General features: G+C 40.1%; 1 pseudogene; it reads left to right on the top strand.

The window, feature by feature from the left end:
* Positions 1-691: 691 nt before the first annotated feature.
* On the top strand, positions 692-789 carry LOC120107567 (annotated as a pseudogene).
* The last annotated feature ends 6,231 nt before the right edge of the window (positions 790-7,020 follow it).

The following is a 7,020-nucleotide window of genomic DNA, read 5'->3' as shown; positions in this document are numbered from 1 at the left end:
ACTTAAAGCAGTGGTCAGCGTTGTCAGTTGATTTCTTAATTCATCATTGATTTTAGCTTGACCTTGCATGAAAGATTGTAAAGTTTCTTCGAGACTGGGTTTTTGAGGGGGTGCGTGTGCATAATGAGGTGGCGGAGGTGGAGGAGTTGGGTTATATACTTGTTGAGGTTGGTCATTCCTCCACCTGAAATTTGGATGGTTCTTCCATCCAGGGTTGTAAGTACCCGAAAAAGGATTATTGAAAGATTTTTGATAGGTATTCATAACATTGGCCTGATCGTGCAAGACTTCCTTGAATGCGGGTATTGTGGGGCAATCAGTGGTGAGATGGCCAGGCATCTCGCAAATCCTACAACACTCGCTGTTATGCTCTACGGTCTTGACGGGTTCAATCCTTCTAAGTTCAATTTCCTCTACCTTCCTAGTAAGGGCTGCCATTTTAGCTTGAATATCATCTTGAGTACTAAGGTTATAAAGGCCCCCATGTCCAATGTTAGTAGGCTTAGGCAAAGGTTTATTCACTCTATCCCCTGTATCCCATAATTGTGCAGTCTCTGCGAGAGAGTCTAAATAGTCCCATGCCTCATCGGGTTGCTTTTCCAAAAATAGACCATTGCACATAGTCTCTATAAATTGTTTCAACTGTGGAGACAACCCTTCATAAAAGAAACTAATGGTTCTCCATGTTTCAAACCCATGATGAGGACAAGAGAGAAGCAAATCTTTAAATCTCTCCCAGCATTCATAAAATGTTTCATGGTCTTTTTGTTGGAAATTACTAATGTGCCTTTTCAAAAAGTTAGTCCTTTGTGCGGGAAAGAATTTTTTCAAGAATTCTCTTTGCATATCATGCCATGTTCCTAGCAATCTAGGTCTCAAGGAGTTCAGCCATGTTTTGGCTTTATCCTTTAAGGAAAAAGGAAACAAGGTCAATTTAAGGACATCTTCCGATACATTTGGCACTCTAAATGTGATGCTAATTTCCTCAAAATCCTTAAGGTGAAGATAAGGGTTCTCGGATTCCATCCCATGATACTTGGGCAGCAATTGAATTACTCCTGGTTTGATTTCAAAGTGTCCTACGTTTTCAGGAATAATCATACATGAAGGTTGACTAGTCCTAGTGGGATGTAAATATTGTCGAAGTGTCATAACTGGGGGTCTACCTTCATCACCATGGTGACTTCCTACATCTTCAGGAAAATTTGCCATCTCACAAGGTGTGAGATACTGCGAAGGAATTTCAAGGATATGTCCTAAGGGATGATCTAAAGTTGTACGACTTAATCGACCGGTGTCGTCCCTATCCCAACCTAGCATACAAAATTTAATTAATTTTTTTTAATATTTTTTTTTTTTTTTTGATGATCACCCTTGATCTTTTCTTAAAGTTCTTATCAATTTTCAATTAGCAACAAGGGTTAAAGAGATATGATAATAATAAAATTCTGGTTCTAAAAAAAATTAAACACAGAAAATTCAAAACAGACAGCAGCAAGATTTCAGATTAATTTAATGGTCGAAACAATCTCATAATATCAATCCGACCGTTCAGATGAAAGAAACCTGTGTCCTACACTAGTCTACAAAATTTGAGTCCAATCAGACGGTGAATGACTCAGATATCAGAGTTTGATGCAGACTGTGCAGGAAATAAAAACAGCAGAATTTTTTTTTTTTTTCCAGTTTTAGTTTTACTATAATGTTCAATCTAACTGATAGGGTACTAATTAAATCTAAAACTATACTAATAACTAAGCCATTCCCCGGCAATGGCGCCAAAAATTTGATGCAAAAATAAAATTGTTCTCCCAAGTGCAGGAGAATCGCACAAGTAGTAAAATCTCGGGAGTCCGAGGTCGAATCCTCAGGGAACGATCTATAGATTATTAGCGTAATTTTTAGATGTAATTTTCAGTTGAATAAATTTGTGGATTAAGATGATGTTTTGATTTTCAGAAATTAAAAGCAGAGAACAATATAGCAATAAACAAAGTTCAAGGAAATAAAGATGGTAGGGATCTGGAATCCCCCTTGACGATATTGCATCCAAGAAATAAACTTTATGGTTCTTGATTAAAAATGAATGGTAGGATATATCTAATCATGGTATATGTTTCATGAACATATGAACTCAATTTCTAAGCATTCGTCGTGCTTTCTACGTCTACGACGAATCAAATACTAAAGTAATCCATATATCAATAATCATAATCCATTAAAGAGCTATCTACGAAATAACTATGCATGGATCAAAAACATATCAGTAAATATAATTCATTCAAGGCAAAAGTTTAGAGTTTACTTCAAAGAGCAATACATCAAAAGTTCCTCCATCTCCCTCCCTAAGAAATCAGCTACTCATTTTAAAAATGAGTCCCCCTTTCATTCTCCCCTTTTCCTTTCTTTCTTTTCTTTTTGGAAACAGGGGAGGCCCTGTTTCCCTTTCTTTTTTTTTTCTTTTGACAGAGGGTCTCCTCTGTTTTTTACCGAATGAAATCCTCTCCTTTTTTTTCCGAAATGCCCCCCCCCCCTCTCCAGCCGAGGGAGAGACCTCTATATTCCCCTGTTGGATCCCTCATCTAGTTGCGAGATATCCGAACGCGGAATCATGGGAGAATACTTCGCGGGAGGTTGCGGACGTTGGCTCACGGACGCGGAGAAGATCTGGGAACGAATCCGGAAGACGCGTGAAGATGCTGGAAGGCTTCACGGATCGGAAGCTGGGATTCGGATGATGTGCTGGAGCTGGAACGCGTGGGAGGATGCTTCACGGACGCTGGGAGCTGATAGCAGAAGCTTGGGATCTCAGGACGTTGGGAGGTTGGGTGGTCGTTCGAAGCATACATCCCGGCTGAGAGCTGGATCTCCGGACGCGTGAAGGAAGCTGATCACGGACGTGGCATGCTGGGAAGCGCGGACGAGATCTGAGGGGGTTGGATCGTGGAAGCTCAAAAATCGCTGGGAAATCCAACGCTGGCTGCGGGAGAAGCGGAAGGAAGCTGAGATTTGGGACTCGGAAGCGAACGGGAAGAGCATCCTTAGCCAGCCGCAAGATCCCGGACGCGGATCTCCTGGACGCGGATCACCTGGACGCGGAATGACTGGGATCTAGATGAGATACGGATCCAGAAGCATGGGATGCGGGATCTGCGAGGAAGACGATGACGTTGGGAAGCAGAGATTTTTAATAAGCGATGAAGGATTGATCTGTTGGGAAGAAATCTGGGAGTTCGGAATGCGATGATGTTGTTTTGTGAGCTGCTCTGTTTTGTTTCCGTGAAGTCTGGGAAGCTTGGATTCGACTGACGGCTTGGGAGGAAATCTGGGAACGACTGGATTCTATTCCGAAGAAGGGCAAGGCTGGATTCGTGAGCAGACGTTGAGGTCCGGTGATGATGCGGAGATGAAGATGCTGGCAAATAATCTGGAAGGGGCCTTGAATCACGGATGGTTGTTACCTTTGTTTCGGAACAGGGGAAGAGGATGCAAGAGATTCATCCGAATGCTGGGATTTGTTGATAGATGCTGAACGGATGAAAGCGGGATGAGCTGGGGCTTTATTACGAAGGGAGAGGATGCTGGGATTTGGATGATCAGAACAAAAATGAGAGCCGGAGCTGGTTGGGAGATGGGATAAAGATGAACTCAATGTGGACGACGACACGGACGCGAGGGGAAGTTTAAATATGAGCGTGGGAAGGATGACGTGGATGCAAGATGAATGGCTGAGATGGCTTGCAATTGGAATTGTGGTAGTGTAGCTTGGATAAGGTACGGAGCACGGGAGAAGACAAGTGAACCTTGGGGTGGCCATGTGTTGAAAAGGAAAATTGGGGTCGACTCTAATTGGTTAGGAAGATCCGATTCATGGGGTGCATGCGATTGGGTTCAGGGATCATCCCAGATGAATTTGATTCGACCTGCATACATTAGACTCAATCAGTAAATAAATAAGTAAAACTTGAATTACCTTTAATACTTTATTAAAATGCAATGATGAAGGTGACACATTTTTTTTAAGTTAAATTCACAAAATATATGAATTAAAATAATGATAAGTGCTATGAATAAGATATTAGTTTATGCATTATTTAGCACTTATCAGTAGATATGGGTATAAGTATCTCTCAGACCTGAGATCACCAAAGTGATTAGCAAGCAACTCACTGTACTTTGGTATCGGACTACCTGAATTTCTAATTCAGTGATGGAAGGTCACTGGGTGCAGTCAAGTACTTGCGTAGTCAGTTGTGAGTCAAGATGGAATTGACCCCTCCTGAAAACAGGAGATAATGTCTTGTGATTAATTTAGCAAAACCTTGACCAGGATAATCCCAGTGAGGAGTCACGTAATATCTAAAGTTAATTACATAATGGATGTACTAATTTTAGGGTTGACAATGAGCTCTAAGTCATCCTGGCATTAGGAGTCAAAGGGATTGAATTATACAGTAACCATAGTCCAGAATTGCAGAATATTTGCTTCGCATATATTCGGTCTATCCGGATGTCGGGTACCATTGCTAGATGGTCACATTGATTAGTGTAGAAAGTCGTTCCTATACTACCGGTCTAGGTTCGAACCTATGAGGTCACATGCATAGAAGTTTCCTGATTAATCAAGAAGGCTGATGAATGATTAAGAATCATTCAGAGATAATTTGATCAATTTGATTAGCAAATTATCTTATAAAATAATTAAAGTAATTATTGAAGGATTAATTATTAATTAAATTACTAATAAACTCAATTTGATTGAGTAATTGAGCTAAGGATGAGCCAAATTAAATTGGATTCAACTTTGGGCTCAATCAGGGTTTCGACCTGATTGGATTAGTTCAGAACAAAAAGGACTTAAGTTGATCAAATTAATTTTAAATTAATTTGTGCTTAATTGGGGATTGATCTAATTGGATTAGGTCCAACACAAAGTAATTAATTCAATTTGATTGAGTTTGGATGAGCCAAAATTGAATTGGATTCAATTTGAGCTGAATGAGGGCCTGACCTGATAGATTGGGTTCAACCAAATTGCTTTGTTTTAATCCGGGTTTGACCAAATTTGATTAGGTGCAACTCAAGGGGATTAGGCTCAGATGTTGTGGCAATTAGTGGTGACATGGAATTGGATTTCATGAATTTTAAATAAACCAAAATTATTGCATGGCGCATGGACCCATTGCTTAACGCATGGCGACATTGTTTGTTGTTTGAATTTGAATTCAAATATTAAGCAATATATTAAATAATTTCATACATCAAATAACTTTCCAAGATGGCGTGTGAACCTCTAAATCATTTAAATTCGAATTTCAAATGAAATATATGCGATAAGAGGAAGGAAAATTCTGCCGCATGGATTTTGAATTCCTCCCCTCTTGCGCATGTGTTTAAAATTTGAATTTAAATCAGATTTGGTTGAGATCTAATTTGGGTTGTTCCTATTCCGTTGCATGCGCCAACTAAAGAAGGTTTTCTGAAGATAATTTTCGAATTTTGAATGAAATTCGGAGGCCATTAAAAGGGATCAAACATGGGCGCCGGCAACATATCCATTGCAGCCTTCTTCCTCACACGCCTCCTCCTCCTCTTCTTCTCCATTTTAGATAGGTTTTTCAGGGTAAATATCTTGAAAGATTCAAGATCAAATCTGAGTGCTCTACTTTCCTTACAAACCTCATCTCCATCTACTTCAAGATGATTGATCAAGAGTTGATTGAATTCCGGCGAGCAGATTTCAGCCTTCAAGTGTTCTGCAGCTGCTAGCACTATTGCGGAAGAAGATCCTTCAGGACTTCATGTGTACTTCTTGTAGAGGCCATTCATGTGCGTGGCTGCGAAGTCAAGTATCAGATCCACAACTTTCATCCATCATAAAAGGTATTAATCTAGCATTAATCATTTATTATGGTGTCCAGGTCTAGGTCCGATTTTTCGAGGTTTTATCCTGTTTTTGGGCACCTCACGGAGATATCTCCAGAATCCATTCGATGTATATTCGGAGATTAATTGGAATAGAGTTCTTAAGTTTCAGATCTGATAGTTAATCATGTATATGATAGTGAATCCTAGGTTCTTCGGTGTTAAGCATGCTGAATTTTTTTTTTTTTTTGAAAACCATGGCTGAACCTGATCGGGTTGCCTACGTACTCCTTCACAAGGGGGATCAAGCCATACGTAGTTCTTTTTAAGTTTCAAAAATGCAGCGGAAAAATCGAATCAAACAATTTAATTCGTGCATACTTACAAGATCAAATCTAGAAGTCAGCATTATAAGAACACATAGGATTATGCCGGAATCGTTTAAACAATTATGCTAAAATTTTATGCATGATTAACTATTAGATCTGAAAGGTAAACACTCTATTCCGATTAATCTCCGAATATCCATCAAATGGATTCTGGAGATAACTCCGTGAGGAGCCCCAAAGGAGGGTAAAACCTTGGAGAATCGAACCTAGACCCTGACTCCAAAATAAAAGATTAATATAGAATTAATACCTTTTATGATGGAAGAAACCTGTGAATCTGATCCTTGACTTTGCAGCCACGCATACGAATGGCCTCTACGAGAAGTACACGCGAAGCCCTAGGAGATCATTTTCCGCGGGAGTGCTAGCTCGCGCAGGAACACTGCAGTGGCTGAAGCTTTCTCTTTCTAAACACTCAACCTTTGATTTTTCTTCAAGGAGATGGAGGATGGATGTGAGGATGAAGGAGAAGAAGGGATGGAGGCCCTCAAGAAATTTTTTTAGAATTTTTTGAAACCTCTAAATTTTGTATATCTTGAACCCAAGGCATGAGGGTCTTCTATAGCCAAAAGACCTCCCCACGTATCATACCTAATTTAGCCAATTAATTTGGCTGATAAAATCTCCAAAAGAGTTCCAAGCAACCGATTATTGCAGATTCTACCATGGAAGCAGAGTACATTGCTGCATCGGATGCTGCGAAGGAAGCGTTCTGGTACAAAAAGTTTGTCGAAGAGCTAGTGTTGGGAACCCGCCCATGCCACTG

This window comes from Phoenix dactylifera, unplaced genomic scaffold, assembly GCF_009389715.1.
Source record: "Phoenix dactylifera cultivar Barhee BC4 unplaced genomic scaffold, palm_55x_up_171113_PBpolish2nd_filt_p 000903F, whole genome shotgun sequence".
In the NCBI taxonomy this organism is placed as follows: Eukaryota; Viridiplantae; Streptophyta; class Magnoliopsida; order Arecales; family Arecaceae; genus Phoenix; species Phoenix dactylifera.
Note: the sequence above shows the minus strand (reverse complement) of the source record. Positions and strands in the feature narration are given on the sequence as shown.